Source organism: Hemitrygon akajei, chromosome 3, assembly GCF_048418815.1.
Source record: "Hemitrygon akajei chromosome 3, sHemAka1.3, whole genome shotgun sequence".
Taxonomy (NCBI): Eukaryota; Metazoa; Chordata; class Chondrichthyes; order Myliobatiformes; family Dasyatidae; genus Hemitrygon; species Hemitrygon akajei.
The window spans coordinates 59,845,339-59,862,570 of NC_133126.1; positions in this window are offsets into that span (position 1 = coordinate 59,845,339).

The following is a 17,232-nucleotide window of genomic DNA, read 5'->3' on the forward strand; positions in this document are numbered from 1 at the left end:
TAAACTAGCATAACAAAGATTTCAAATTTAGCTCAAGCCTGAACACACATTTGAACTACACACACTAAAGCCACTTTCCATTCAAGATATATTGAATATATTAAGGAAACTTACAACAGACTGTCTGCAGCAGAAAATTCCCAGGATAACAATCTCCTTTTTTCTCACTAGAGCTATGAAACCCAATCATTCAAAAAGACAATGGAATGACATCCTTGAATTTTTCAGCAGTTGGTTCAGGCTGAAAACTCAGGGCTGATCAGCCAAGCTTTAAGCCCATGTGTAAGAATATCTTTTTTGGGATTGGGTGGAAAAGGAGGGAGGGCAAATTGCCAAGATTCTGTCCTAAATGCATATCCCAGTAGAGCCTACAGTTATTTTCGTCCAAGAATTAATACATATATTGTATTAAACAAATTACAATTTGCTGAGAACGTTCAACACAAATTCAATAATTCTGAAGTGTAGTCACTGGAGAAAACAAAATCAATTTTCATATACCCAAGTCCCATAAGCATCAATGAGATTAATGAACTGATCTTGTGGCTGAAATTCTTTGTGTTTGCATACTACATGGAGATAGTGGAAGAGAACTCCATAAATGGAGGCTAACATATTCATATACAGATTATGTATTAAGTGTCTAGGTGAGAGGGTTTTTTTTTTAGGTTTTGGTTGAGGGGTGAATATTGCTCAGAATACCAGATAGAATATATCTGACTTTTCTCAAAATCGTAACACAAAACTTTTATTTTCACAAGACAGCTCTGTAAGTTTAATGTTATGTCCCAAAAGCAACACCACTTCAGTATCTCATAGCATGTGAGATCTAATTTACATGGTCTAAACACCAAGCAGTCAATCTTCCAACAGCAGATGCAGTCTCAGCTGGACAATAAACTATTTTTCCCTTGGCAATGGGAGCAAGAAGCCTGGTCCAATGCTTCTCACATGCAATATTCTGAAGGGTCAAGGTCGAAATACTATGTTGATATCCCAATAGGTCCACAAGCACCCCACAACTACTCTAATGTCAGTCAGCTACACAATCTTCCACCATTTCCCCCTTACCCCAGTGTAGTCACATAACCAGAACAGGTACACTCACGTCATTACACTCAGATCAGAAATAAACTAAAAACACGCAACAGATCAGGGAACATCCATGTCTTCTGGAAATAAAAGCTTTGCGCTATGACTTTGAGAAAGGTCAGAGATATTCTCCTTGGCATTCTGAGCATTAGCCATCCCTCAGCCAGGGAAGGAAGAACAGTGTAAACTTATTACGTCAAAGACAGATGCTGCTTGACCTGCTGACTGCTTCTCGCATTCTCTGTTGTTTCTTTTTCAGACTTTAAGTATTTGCATTTTTGTGCTAGTTCACATTCAAATCAGTATCGACTTGACTAGCTATTTATTGGAAAACAGTAGTCACAACTCTTCCAAAAATGCACTCTAGCTTCCAGATGAGAGATGGGTAAATCTCCATGTAAACATTCATTGACTCTTTCAACCTGTTTTATTTCCAGAAGTGATGGTAAGACTTGGCTAGCTGACAAAACTGAGAAAACACATACACAAGCCATAGAGAACTGTGTGAAGGTTGTTTTACACAAGGTAGTAAGAGTAGTGTACTTTAATTTAGTTGCATTTGCCTGTTCCACAGGACTGGCCTATTGGTCATGGCAGTCCCCAGGCTAGTTTGCCTCTACTGATAACCTAGTTTTCCTCCATCCCTTGGCACCTGTTAATAATTTGTCCAAGTCAGGGAAAATCTTCTAAATGCAGGCAGAGCAGAATAAATGACTCCAGGATGAGCATAGCATATGTCCTGCAGAGAAGTTCCTCCGTTCATGCATTGACATAACCTAAACCTTCCACATGCACACTGACTGCAGACATACAGTACAATAACTTGGGCAGTAAGTTAGGTGTGATTGAAGACCTCCATTCACCACAGAAGCACTGGGACTGCACAGATCTACACCAATCTTTCTCACCAGGAAAAAACAGCAGGTTAATTTAGGCCAATGAAGTAGGGAGTGCATAAATCAAGGAGGCAATTACATTTACTAGTGAATCAGTCAGCAGGAACATTTTATACATGCTCTCTTGAACCAAAAGTATCTACAAAGTTTGAATGTCTAATTATTAGTCCATTAGAATTTATCTCATGCCTTTTTATAAGTGCATTAACTGTATTCAACTCTTACAGCGCACTTCAAAGGAGCTTGGAACAATGTGTATAAATGGTTTCACCTTTAAGTTTTGGGAGCGTTTCAAAAAGTTCAGCAACAGATTGAAGAGATTGCTTTTAACTGGCCTCTTTTATAATTGATGCAGGTCAAAGACTTTTTAATAACACAAATTTTAGATAAATTTAAACCAATTTCAAACTAAGTTGTTGAGCAATATTCAGTGAGGAAAATATGGTTGAAATGTAATTAAAATTAATAACACTATGGAGGGAAATAGACAGTTGGCATTTGGAGCCGTGACCCTTCATCATGATTGGAAATAAAGAGGGGATGTAGCCATTATGAAAAGATGGGGGATGAGGGGTAAAACAAGAGCTGGCTGGTGATGGTGGATCCAGGTGAGGTGAGTGATAGAAATAATGTCAGAAGGTGAAAGGCTGAAGATAATGGATTATTCTAAGAGAGCATGGAATAATGGTAAGGAGGGGAGGAATGAGTGGCTGATGTGCAGGTGGAGAGGGAATGGAAAAACATAAGGTGCTGGTGGGGCAGTTGGACAGGATGGGAAAAAGAAAAGGCAAAATAGACAGAAAGGGATGGGGGTAAATCGGTTACCGGAAATTTGTGGATTCGATTTATATGCCATCGACCTTGCTTTTATATTTTACACACACAAAATCAGGTTAGAGACTACACATGCAAAATATAAGAGGTTATCCCAATAATTTTTCTTTGGCCATGATCTGGCAGCAGAGGAGGTTGTGAACAGCATGTCAGTGTGGAAATGTGCAGAGGAATTGAAGGAGTTGGCACAGCATTTGGGGTGAAGGTACTCAATGAAGCATTCCTCCAGACTGTGTCCAGTCTCACCTTTGTTAAGGGAGCAGAGCTGGATGCAATGAATAACACTGATGAATTCACATGCAAAGGAATGCATCATCACAAGAACAAAAAAGAGCAAGAACTGATTGTTCAAAATACTCAGCAGGTCAGTCAGCAAATGTGGAAAGAGTAATAGTTAAAGATTCAGGTCTGTCATCAACGCTGTAACTCGGTGGATGCTGCACTCTTGGATATGGAATCTCCACATCCACTCTATTTAGACTGTTCTTTATTCAATAGGTTTCAACGAGATAGCTCATCATTCTTCTGAACTCCAGTGAGTATTGACCTAAAGCCAACAAACGCTGTCCAAACATAAACCCGTTCTTTACCAGAATCATTCTCCTGAATCTCCTCTTGGCCCACTCCAGTGCCAACACATCTTTTCTTAGATAAGGGGCCCAATATTCCACACAATACTCCAGCTGCAGTGTGACCTATGCCTTATAAAACCTCAGCATTACGACCTTGCTTTTATATTCTAGTCCTATTGAAATGAATGTTAACATTGCATTTGCCTTCCTTACCACCAACACAACTTGCAAGATAAACTTTAGGGAATCCTGCACATGGACTCTCAAGTCCCTTTGCACTTCTGATTTCTGAGTTGTTTCCTATTTATTCCTTGTACCAAAGTGCAGGACCATACACTTCACAGCACTATATTCCATCTGCCACTTCATTGTCCATTCTCCTAATCTGTTTTAGTCCTTCTTGCAGACTTCCTGTTTCCTCAGCACTCCATGCCCCTCCTCCTATCTTTGTATCATTCACAAACAGTCCACAAAACCATCAATTCTATCATCCAAGTCATTGACATATAATGTGAAAAGAAGCAGTCCCAACACCGACCCCTACAGAACACCACTAATTACCAGCAACTAACCAGAAAAGAACCCCTTTGTTCCCACTCTTTGTCTCCTGCCAATCACTTTGCCTAGTATTTCCTCAAAAAATTCCAACAGATTTGTCAGGCAGGATATCCCCTTAATGAATGCATGCTGACTTTGGCCTATTTTACAATGTGCCACCAAATGCTCCAATACCTCATCCTTAACAAGTGATTCCAACAATTTCCCAACCACTGAAGTCTGGCTAACTGGCCTATCATTTCCTTTCTTTTGCCTCCTGTGGTGAACTACATATACCTGTCTGGACTGCTCCTGTGGCTCCTCCCACAGACCCCTGCTGATTGCTCCTGTGGCTCCTCCCACAGACCCCTGCTGACTGCTCCTGTGGCTCCTCCCACAGACCCCTGCTGACTGCTCCTGTGACTCCTCCCACAGACCCCTGCTGATTGCTCCTGTGGCTCCTCCCACAGACCCCTGCTGACTGCTCCTGTGGCTCCTCCCACAGACCCCTGTCTGGACTGCTCCTGTGACTCCTCCCACAGACCCCTGCTGATTGCTCCTGTGGCTCCTCCCACAGACCCCTGCTGATTGCTTCTGTGGCTCCTCCCACAGACCCCTGTATAAAGGCGATTGGGGCCTGATGCCCGGCTTCATTCTCCAGGATGTAGTGTTGTTCATTCTTCCAGTCAATAAAAGCCGATACCTCGCTTCTTACGTCTCAGAGTGAGTTATTGATGGTGCATCACCTCCTCCCTTCTTAAAGAGTGGAGAGATATCTGCAATTTTCCAGTTCTGCAGAACCATTTCACAATGTGGTGATTCATGAAAGATCACTCCTAATGCCTCCACAATCTGTTCAGCTACCTCTTTCAGAACCCTGGGGTGTAGTCCATCTGGTCCAAGTGACTTATCGAATTTCAGAAATTCCAGCATCCCAAGCATCTTCTCCTTAGTAATAACAACTACACTCACTTCTGCCACTGACACTCTCTTTTACTCTTTATATATCTGAAAAAATGTGGTATCTTCTTTTATATTATTGTCCAGCTTACCTTCATATTTCATTTTTATTGGATAGCTTACCAAAAGTTAGGGTTTTTTTGTTAAACAGGCCTAATGATATCGAGGGATTACTTAGAGTATGACAGTCCCAACCTTATTAGAATCTCTGGTCACTGATGCTGGCTAGGTGCAGTTATGTGACAGCATGCTTAAAACATCAGGCAAACTAAGAGTTTCACAAAATTTTCACATTCAGATGGATAGATTTTCAGAAGAAAGATTGCCAATCTCTCTGTAGGGGTCAAGAAAATTAGCTGTTTGTTTCTTTTTATACCAACTAGTCTCAGGAAATGTTCTGGAAAATGAAATGCAGAAAAATAAACAATTCCGAAGAGGATGAGATTTTTGACGGATTATTGAACCAAACCTCCACAGTCAACGATTTATAAAACCTTTACAAAATTAGCTGGCAGTGTTCCTTTGGAAATGATATGGTAATTAACCTTTTCATTCCTAATAGGTTTTCACAGCTGGTTGTTCTAAATGTACCTGGAGATATCAAGGTATCCACAAGAATCCAATGCAGCTCCCCCTCTCTACTCTCCACTCACTTCTTGACTGTATTTGCATTCTATTTCTGAAATATTATTCTTGTAATACTTCATGTAAAAACAAATTCCACAAAACAGATTTGACTGTTACATCTTTTTTTTAGGATATCTAACCTCTCAAGCAATCAAAAGGCTGAATATTAATATTCATGCAAAGGTGACTGAATTACCCATTAAAAGCAACCAATGTAGTTATATCCAAGGATCAGATATATTTTTCTGTGGCTTTTCTTTAAACATCTGATACATAAGCTGATAATTCCTTCTAGAAATATATCATAATGTCAAGTCAATCATAGCTGTACAGCACAAAATACAGTCATTTACAAAAATCTTGCTCTGTTTTCTAATAAATTATTATCACAACATCCTCCAATGTAGAACAGAAGAAATAGGAGCAGGAGAGATCATTTTGCCCCCAAGCCTGCTCTGTAATTCAATAACATATGATCATGGCCCAACTCCAGGTTTATTATTACTGAAAAATGTCATGGAATTTGTTTTGTGGGCAGCAGTACAGTGCAAGACATAAAAATTATGATAAGTTACAATAAATAAATAGTGCTATAGACTTATTTTGGATGAGCCTCGAGATGAACTACCACAGGAATTAGTAGAAGCTGGAGTTGGGCTGCATTTGTTTTCATGGAATAGAGGAGGCAGAGGAAGGGGTCTACAAAATTATGAGAATTTAGACAGAGGGCATATTGCTTTAACTTTTCCTCATAGCAGAAATGCCAATGATGAGAGGACAGATGAAATGTAAGGGACACAAGATTTAGAAGAAATAGAAGAAAGAGTTTTTTTCACCCTGAGGGTGGCTTTATTTGGAAATCATTGTTTGAGAGCATGGTGCAGTCAGAGACTCCCACACCAGTTAAGAAGTTTTTAAATGATTACTTGCATCAACAAAGCACAGGAGGCTACAGACCAAGTTTTAGTCAATGTGAAGTTAGGCCGCGTACTCAAGCTTTCAAACCCAAATGGGCAGAAGAGTGGCTGAAGAGATTTAACAGACAAGTGGGAATTGTTATGCTTGCCAAAATAAGGAGAGATGCAATCTAATATGAATAAGTGACAACAGAGAGATCTGGGAGTATACATGCACATATCTTAGAAAATGGTAGTGTCATGGTCCCTTCTGTCACCTGGCTATCTTCCTCAGGAATTGGGCCTTAACCACCTCGTTCGGTTTCCAAACATTCCCTGGTTCCAACAACTACAAACACCTGCATCCCATCATCCAAAGCAGTATAAGAATCCTGTGACCACAACTAGAAGGTGCCAGTTTGTTGGTTGACTCGTCTCATTCCATGGGACTTAGGACTATCAGTTCTAAGTCTAACTTTGTTCCTGAATTATCTACTAGAGCCAAGACTCTGGGCAAAGACTCACTTGGATCCCTTCCCACGCTCACTACGATGGCAACGCCTTCTGACTTGGCCTCCGCACCCATGTTCAGCACGTGGGTGTGCTCCACTGCCACGTACTTGCAACAGAATGAACTGGCCACGATGAACCCAGTGGACACAGATCCGGTACAACAGGCTCTGGCCAGCCAGGGCTACCTATTGGGCGCCCACGACCAACTACTTTGGGAGATTGCAGAAAATGTTTGGACATTAACCATGAATGTGCAGAAGGTCAGTGAACAAGTGGACCGGGTCTCTGCTTCTGTTTCTCCAACCCCTCCAAGAACCTCGGCAACCCAAACCGCACTACTCAGGATGGCTTCGCCCTCTGAATCAGCAACACCATCCCCTCGAGAGCTGTATGTACTCGAGCCTGAACCCTACGCTGGGGACCTAGGTAGGTGCTGGGCCTTCCTGTTACAATGCTCCCTAGTCTTTGAGCTACAGCCACGCACCTACACTTCTGACAAATCGAAGATTGTGTACATCATTGGGCTGCTACGAGGGGATGCCTTGGCTTGGGCAACCGCGATATGGGATAACCGTCCAGAAGTTTGTTCCTCATACTTCTCCTTTGTTGCGGAAATGAGGAAAGTCTTTGAACAATCCATTCGCGGTAAGGACTCCGTGAAACGGCTGCTTACTCTTCATCAGGCTTTGCGAAGTGTGGCCAGGTATTCCATTGAGTTCCGGACCTTGGCTGCAGACTCCGGGTGGAATGACAAGGCCCTACGGGAGGTGTTCCGACAGGGCCTCTCGGACCAAATAAAGGATGAGATGGCAGCAAGGGACGACATGGACTGTCTGGACTCTGATCTCACTACCCATTCGATTAGATTATCGACTTCGAGAATGGCTGAGAGAGAAGACCGGTTATCCCGTTCCTCGGGCCATCCAACAGTTCACCTTACCTTCTCCAACCTCTCTCCCCCACTTCCGTTCCTCGCAGAGCTCCTGCTCCTACTGTTCTGGTGGGTCTGACAACACTCCCTTCAGCCCCCCAAACTCGGCTGCAGATCCCGGCTACCATGAATTATCAAGGATGGTCTCTGTCCCGATCCACTTTGGTGAATTCTGGCGCCAAGGGCAATTTGCTGGACGAGGACATAGAGGGGAAGAAGCTGTTCCTGAATCACTGAGTGTGTCCCTTCAGGTTTCTGTACCTCCTACCTGATGGCAACAGTGAGAAAAGGACATGCCCTGGGTGCTGGAGGTCCTTAATAATGGACACTGCCTTTCTGAGACAACGCTCTCTAAAGATGTCCTGGGTACTTTGTAGGCTAGTGCTCAAGATGGAGCTGATTATATTTACAACCTTCTGCAGCTTTCAGTCCTGTGCAGTAGCCCCTTCATACCAAACAGTGATGCAGCCTGTCAGAATACTCTCCGCGGTACAACTATAGCAGTTTTTAGTGTATTTGTTGATGTGCTAAATCTCTTCAAACTCCTAATAAAGTATAGCCACTGTCTTTCCTTTATAACTACATCTGCCTTTTGTGATCAGGTTAGATCCTCTGAGATCTTGACACCCAGGAACTTGAAGCTGCTCACTCTCTCCACTTTGGATCCCTCTGAGGATTGGTATGTGTTCCTTCGTCTTACCCTTCCTGAAGACTACAATCAACTCTTTTGTCTTATTGACGTAGAGTGCCTGGTTGTTGCTGCAACACCATTCTACTAGTTGGCATATCTCATTCCTGTAAGTCCTCTCATCAGCATCTGAAATGCTACGCACAATAATGGTTTCATCGTCAGCAAATTTATAGATGGTATTTGAGCTATGCTTAGCTACACAGTCATCTGTATATAGAGAGTAGGGCAGTGGGCTAAGCACACAGGTAGGCATATTGAAAGAATAGTTAAAGAATTAAAACAATAGAAGTATAGAACACAAAAACAGGGAAACTATGTAGAACCAGTAAAAAAGGCTATCTGGAAAATTGCATCTATGTCTGGTATCTAACTTCAGGGTATAAAGATCCAAGAGAGGATGCAGAAATGAGTTTACTAGAATGGTTCCATAAGAATTTTGATTGTAAGGTCAGCCTGAAGAGTCTGCATTTGTTCTTAATGAAGGAAAAATATTTTGAGAGAGCCTGAGAAAATCAGGACTTGGATGGAATAAGTAGAGTGAAGTGGTTCACAGTAGGATAGGAACAGATATAAGATTTTGGAAAGGCACAAGATTTGAGAGTAATTAAAATTTGGAGAGGATGTTCAGAGTTGGATATTCACTTGAAAGAGGTTAATTTGCCTGACTTTAAGGAAATGAGACTATTGGGATTGTTCTGCTTGAGATTACTTCATGATAGGAGCCGTAAGCTACCAGACTGCTGAGAAAGGAAATGCCAGTAATTTCTTGAGAACCTACCGGTCTTAGGAAAACTGAGAACAGTAACATGAATACCACTTTTTTTTACTGGCTATGCATTCAGCACAATGCTTTGTGTGAGTTTGTTTAACGACACTTAGGCCAACAGAAACTTCCTTGGATTCACTTCACTCACCAAAGTTTGTGATTTACTGAGCAACTCTACCCATAGTCAGGATTAGAGTTATGATTCTCTAAGCATGGAAGGACAATTAGTGTCATTGCTAGGCAAATACTCAGGCTGTGAATGATCTCAATCAAAGAATGGATATTCAATTTCATTGCCTTCAGATAGGCTTTGATCTTCTGGGTACTGATACTCAAGTAGGAGAGCTGCTGATGGAATTCAATGATGTGGATGCTGTGAGGATGGATAGTAACTGCTGATCATTAACCAAAGGGATGTTTTAAACCTAAAGCAATGTTTGCTCACCAAGCTGAGCTGTTGTTTCAGAGTAGAGGATACTTTACTCTGCCTCCTACACAACTAAATATAATTTGCTTGAAAATATGTGGCAGGAGTAGCAACTTCAATTTAAAAGGAGGATAGTATATGATCTAATGCAATATGCCTAATGATGGAAATGCAATAGGTATAATTATTTAAATCAGGGTAATTTTGTTTGTTTCTGACTTAATGTATTTATAAAATTAAATTTCAAGAAAATTAAGCAGTTAAAACTGAACACTCCCTCTGGTCTACATTTCTGATGATGGATATGGCATGACTCAAAGCTGCATTCATCCTCTATTTATTCACTAAAGAGTGACTGTTCATTCTATAAAATAACAGTTCCACACATTCCCATTTCAATGTAATCCACCTGAAAATTTTTTAAAAATAGATCTTTATTTTTTATGTTTCCCATTGATGATCCCTGACTCGTATTACATTACCTGAGAACACTTAATATTCCCCTTCATTCTGAAGATGGGTGGTGGTGTGTTGTTGGGTTGTAGCTGGGGGGGGTACTGTGGAGGGGAAGTTTGCCCCATTGGTCTGGATTTGCAGAGCTATGAACTTATCCTATACTTACTTGATATATGGTTACAGTGTAGACTGCAGGAATAAAGCCTCCTACATCTAGACAGTGAGGCATACCATCATATCCTTGCCTCATGGTAATTGGGATTTATGTGCTGGCTTGAACAAGCTCCACCCATGGAGCTGCTCAAAAACCTCTGGCAGATTCAAAGCCCAGGCCCTGGTTTACCATCTGTCAAAATTATCAGTGCTTCTTTTAGTATTTGATATTCAGAAGTACCCACAAACCATTCATAATGAAGTAACCAACAATTCTCTTTGGAGCGAAGGAGGATGAGAGGTGACATGATCGAAATGTATAAGCTGATAAGAGTCATAGCTTGAGGGTTCAGACAAAGACTTTTTCAAAGGGTGGAAATGGGGATTAGGAGGAGGAAAATATGGGGGATGTCAGAGGTAATATTTTTTCAGAGTAGTGGGTGCATGGAACGCCCTGCCGGGGTGGTGATAAAGGCAGATACATTAGGGCCATGTAAGAGACTCTTTGATAGGCACATAGGTAAAAGCAAAATGGAGGTCTATGTGGGAGGGAAGAGTTAGATTGACCTTAGAGTGGGTTAAAAGGTTGTCCTGGGTCAAAGGGCCTGCACTGTGCTGTAGACACCAATGAGGGACAAATTGTTGCGTGCAACTCCGATGGGAATCATCAAATATTCCTGTTTAGGGATACAACAACTGAACATTTTAGTTCAGCAAAATCATTTTAAAATGTTTGTAAAATCTATCGATACTCAAAATTAACAGATCCCAGACCCGGACTGCAGACTCAAGTCGCAAGTGCGGTTTCCCTTTAAGAAAAAGGAAGTGAGGAAAGCATGTTTGGCTATAGGTACAATTAAAATGCAAAGGCGTTACCTTCCAACTCCTGACTATCCTTCTGATGAATGTACAGACTCTGGAAAATAAAACTGAAAAACTCAGATCGCAGTACCAGGGGGACATCAGGGACTGCTGTATACTTGGCTTCACAGAAACATGGCTATCCTCTGCCATTTTGGACACAGCACTGCAATTCAATAGTTTCATTGTTCACTATGTAAAGACAGGATAGCTCAGTCATTTAAAGGTAGAAGAGATAGAGTCTGCTTTATAATTAACTCATCATAGTGAACAGATAGAGCGGCTCTGTCTCAGTCCTGCTCACCTGACTTTGAACATCAAATATCATCCATTTTATATTCCGAAGGAGTATCCTGCCTTCATCCTGGTAACACTGTGCATTCCACCTCTGTCTAGCATCAGGCAGGCACTGGAGGAGCTAAGCTCAGTAATGATGCCTTCCCTACCAGGCCAGTTTGAAGGAGTTTCTGAGCAACTACCACCAACACCTGTGGAACCAGAGAAGCCAACACACTTGACCACTGTTACACCACCATCAAGAATATTTACCGTGCCAGCCCATGCCCACATTTTGGAAAGTTGGAGGCAAAAGTCGTGGCACAGTTGATCAGAGATAGTGTCACAGCTGTAGAAAAGGTGGACATCATGGAGGGATTGTCTATGGAGTCTCTGTGGGTGGGGTTAGGAACAGGAAGGGGACAATAACTTTACTGGGTGTTTTTTTATACACTGCCCAATAGTAACAGGGATAACGAAGAGCGGATAGGGAAACAGATCCTGGAAAGGTGTAAAAATAACAGTGATGTCATGATGGGAGATTTTAAGCTCTGAAATATTAATTGGCATCTCCCTAGAGCAAGGGGTTTAGGTGGGGTGGAGTTTGTTAGGTGTGTTCAGGAAGGTTTCTTGACACAATATGTGGATAAGCCTACAAGAAGAGAGACTGTACTTAATTACTTAATTTAGTATTGGGAAATGAACCTGGTCAGGTGTCAAATCTCTCAGTGGGAGTGCATTTTGGTGATAGTGATCATAATTCTATCTCCTTTATAACAGCATTGGAGAGAGATAGGAACAGACAAGTTAGAAAAGCGTTTAATTGGAGTAAGAGGAATTATAAGGCTATCAGGCAGGAAATTGGAAGCTTAAATTGGGAACAGATGTTCTCAGGGAAAGGTACAGAAGAACTGTGGCAAATGTTCAGGGGATATTTGTGTTGAGTTCTGCATAGGTACGTTCCAATGAGATAGGGAAGTTATGGTAGGGTACAGGAACTATGGTGTACAAAGGCTGTGATAAGTCTAGTCAAGAAGAAAAGAAATGCTTACAAAAGGTTCAGAGAGCTAGGTAATGTTAGAGATCTAGAAGATTATAAGGCTAACAAGAAGGAGCTTAAGAAGGAAATTAGGAGAGCCAGAAAAGGCCATGAAAGGGAGTAGAAAGAGCCCAAGAAATTATAGACCAGTGAGTCTTACTTCAGTGGTTGGTAAGTTGATGGAGAAGATCCTGAAAGTCAGGACTTCTGAACATTTGGAGAGGCATAATATGATTAGGAATAGTCAGCATGGCTTTGTCAAGAGCAGGTCATGCCTTACGAGCCTAATTGAATTTTTTGAAGATGTGACTAAACACATTGATGAAGGTTGAGCAGTAGATGTAGTGTATATGGATTTTAGCAAGGCATTTATAAGGTACCCCATGCAAGGCTTATTGAGAAAGTAAGGAGGCATAGGCTCCAAGGGGACATTGCTTTGTGGATCCAGAACTGGCTGGTTCACAGAAGGCAAAGAGTGGTTGTAGATGGGTTGTATTCTGCATGGAGGTTGGTGACCGGTGGTGTGCCTGAGGGATCCGTTCTGGGACCCTTACTCTTCGTGATTTTTATAAATGACCTGGATGAGGAAGTGGGCGGATAGGTTAGTAAGTTTGCTGATGTTACAAAGGTTGGAGGTTGTTGTGGATAGTGTGGAGGGCTGTCAGAGGTTACAGCGGGACATTGATAGGATACAAAACTGGGCTGAGAGTGGCAGATGGAGTTCAACACAGATAAGTGTAAAGTGGTTCATTTTGGAAGGTCAAATATGATGGCAGAATATAGTATTAATGGTAAGACTCTTGGCAGTGTGAAGGATCAGAGTGATATTGGTGTCCGAGTCTATAGGACGCTCAAAGCAGCTGCGCCAGTTGACTCTGTGGTTAAGAAGGCATACGGAGTATTGGTCTTCATCAACCATGGAATTGAATTTAGGGGCCGAGAGCTAATGTTGCAGCTATATAGGACCCTGGTCAGACCCCACTTGGAGTACTGTGCTCAGTTCTGGTTGCCTCACTACAGGAAGGATGTTGAAACTGTAGAAAGGGTGCAGAGGAGATTTACAAAAATGTGCCTGGATCGGGGAGCATGCCCTATTAAAACAGGTTGAGTGAACTTAGTCTTTTCTCCTTGGCGCAATGGAGAATGAGAGGTGGCCTGATAGAGGTGTATAAGATGATGAGAGGCATTGATCATGTGGATAGTCAGAGGCATTTTCCCAGGGCTGAAATGGCTAGCATAAGTGGGCACAGGTTTAAGGTGCTGGGGAGTAGGTACAGAGGAGATGTCAGGGGTAAGTTTTTTACGCAGAGTGGTGAGTGTGTGGAATGGGCTGCCGACAACGGTGGTGGAGGTGGATACGATAGGGTCTTTTAAGAGACTTTTGGATAGGTACATGGAGTTTAGAGTAATAGAGGGCTATGGGTAACCCTAGTAATTTCCAAGTTAGGGACATGTTCGACACAACTTTGTGGGCTGAAGGGCCTGTAGTGTGCTGTAGGTTTTCTATGTTCTATCTGGCTGCATTTCTACTCTCAGCGTATAGGCAGAGACTAAAGACCGCAGCACGAGCAGCGAATCACTGAGAATGTATGGTCAAGGGAGGAGGAGGATGAGGAGTGCTTAGATGATTGCTTTCAGTCGGTGGACTGGACAATATTCAGGGATTCATCGTTGAGTTTAAATGAGTAGATCATAGTTATCACTAACTTCATCAAAATCTGTGTGAATGAATGTGCCTTCACAGCATACCCAAACAAAAGCCATGGATGAACCAGGAGATTGATAGTCTGCTGATGGCCAAATCTGTGGCGTTAAATACTGTTGATCTAGAACCACACAAAAAGTTCATGTATGGCCTACGGAAGGCTATCTTAAGGGAAAAAAACAACTCTGATTGAGGCTAGAGATGGAATCGGAAGCACATCAACTGTGGCAGGGTTTCCAGGCCATGACTTTCTACAAAGTATAACATCATCAGTGGCAGTGACACCTCACTCCGAGATGATTTCATCACCTTTTATGTATGCTTTGGACGGGAAAACACAGCTACATCAATGCAAATCCCTGCAGCATCTGATAACCCTGTGATCTCTGTTTCAGAGACCAACAGCAGACCATTGTTCAAGAGGGTAAGGCATCAGGCCCTGATGGTGTACCTGGTGGTGCTCTTTAGGACCTGTGCCAACCAACTGACTAGTGTGCTCAAGGACATCTCCAATCTCTCACTGCTGCAGTCAGAGGTTCCCACCTGCTTCAACAGGGTGACAATCATTCCAGTGCCCAAGAAGAGCAGGATGAGCTGCCTCATGACCTAACGTCCAGTGGCACTCACATCTACCTTGATGAAGTGCTTTGAGAGGTTAGCTATGGCTAGAATCAACTCCTGCTTCAGCAAGGACCTAGCCCCACTGCAATTTGCCTACTGCTGCAATAGGTGTACGGCAGATGCAATCTCACTGGCTCTCCACTCAGCTTTGGATCATCTGGACAATACATCAAGCTGGTGTTTCTTGACTACAGATTAGTGTTCAACACAATCATACCCTCAGTTCTAATCAACAAGATGCAAAACCTGAGCCTCTGTACCTCCATCTGCCACTGGATTCTTGTCTTACTCACTGGGAGACCACAGTCTGTGCAGATCGGAAATATCATTGACAATTCTGGGAGGTATAGGAGCAATCCAACCCCACTAATTTTCCCCATTATCAATTCTCTCCCCAAATTCACCTACCCACCTATGTTCCGGCCACTTACAGTGAGCGGTTAACTTACCAACAGCTCACCTTGGAAATGTGTGGTGGAAACAGGAGCACCCATAGAAACTCACACCATCATAGGAAGAATGAATTAATTTCACATAGACATTGAAGCTTAGAATTCAACCCAAGTCACTGGAGTTGTGGTCAACAGCTTTAATAACTACACACTAGATAGATAGATAGATAGATAGATAGATAGATACTTTATTCATCCCCATGGGGAAATTCAACTTTTTTTCCAATGTCCCATACACTTGTTGTAGCAAAACTAATTACATACAATACTTAACTCAGTAAAAAAATATGATATGCATCTAAATCACTATCTCAAAAAGCATTAATAATAGCTTTTAAAAAGTTCTTAAGTCCTGGCGGTAGAATTGTAAAGCCTAATGGCATTGGGGAGTATTGACCTCTTCATCCTGTCTGAGGAGCATTGTATCGATAGTAACCTGTCGCTGAAACTGCTTCTCTGTCTCTGGATGGTGCTATGTAGAGGATGTTCAGAGTTATCCATAATTGACCGTAGCCTACTCAGCGCCCTTCGCTCAGCTACCAATGTTAAACTCTCCAGTACTTTGCCCACGACAGAGCCCGCCTTCCTTACCAGCTTATTAAGACGTGAGGCGTCCCTCTTCTTAATGCTTCCTCTCCAACACGCCACCACAAAGAAGAGGGCGCTCTCCACAACTGACCTATAGAACATCTTCAGCATCTCACTACAGACATTGAATGACGCCAACCTTCTTAGGAAGTACAGTCGACTCTGTGCCTTCCTGCACAAGATGCCAGCACTAATTCTAGAAAATGCATCACTGTTCCTGTTTTAGTCAGTAATATGTGTGGTTTTCCTTGATGTTGCTACGTCCCATCATTCAGAACAAAAAGAACTTGCAACAAAACACCAGCCGTTCTCAAAGTAATCCACAGTATCTCATTGAACAATGTATCAAAATCATTCCACATGGTGCACTCAGGTTTTAAAAGTACTCACATTCATTTAACTTACACTCCAAATATACAACCCTCTCCATTAAAGAGACAATAAACCTACCAAACCATTGACTTTATATAGACAGATAAATATTTAATTTGTCAAATTTTGCAAGTAACTTATTATTTGCAAATATTTTATAAATTTAATCAGAAGGCTGACTCCTTGCTTACATAACTCTTTATTCCAAGCTGTACTTAACATTCCTGAAGTATCTTCTTCAAGCATCAGCAATTCCAATAAACCACCTTTTCATGTATAACTCAATTGGTCCCATATCCTTCTTTATAAATGGTGTGTTCACATAATTATTTTCATATTCAGCACTATTTATGTAAAACATATTCTACATCAATATTAACAGAAGCATATAATAACTTTAATTAATAAATATCACAGATGGTATCATTCGATACATTTGACAGACTACTAAATATCATGATTAGAAACAATCTCTTCTTTGGATGCCTTTTAACATCTCCATTTTCTTGTCCTTATTTTTCTACTGACTTATATCCTGACTTAATTTCTTCTCTTCCAATTCCTTGATCCCTCACAAACAGGAGAAAATCTACAGATGCTGGAAATCCAACCAACACACACAAAATGCTTCAGGATTCAGCAGGCCAGGCAGCATCTATTGAAGAGAGTGCAGGCGAGGTTTTGGGCTGAGACCCTTCATGAGGACTAGAAAAAAGATGGAGAATCAGGGTTAGAAAGTGGAGGAAGGAAAGAAAGAACCGCAAAATGATAGATGAAGCCAGGAGGGAGGGAAGCGTGAAGTAAAGAGCTGGGAAGTTGGTTGGTGAAAGAGATACAGGGCTGGAGAAGGGGAAATCTGATAGGAGAGGACAGAAGTCCTTGGAATAAAGAAAGAGGGGAGGAGCAACAGAGGGGGGTGATTGGCAGAAAAGGAGATAAGGTGACAGAGTAAACTGGAAATGGGGAA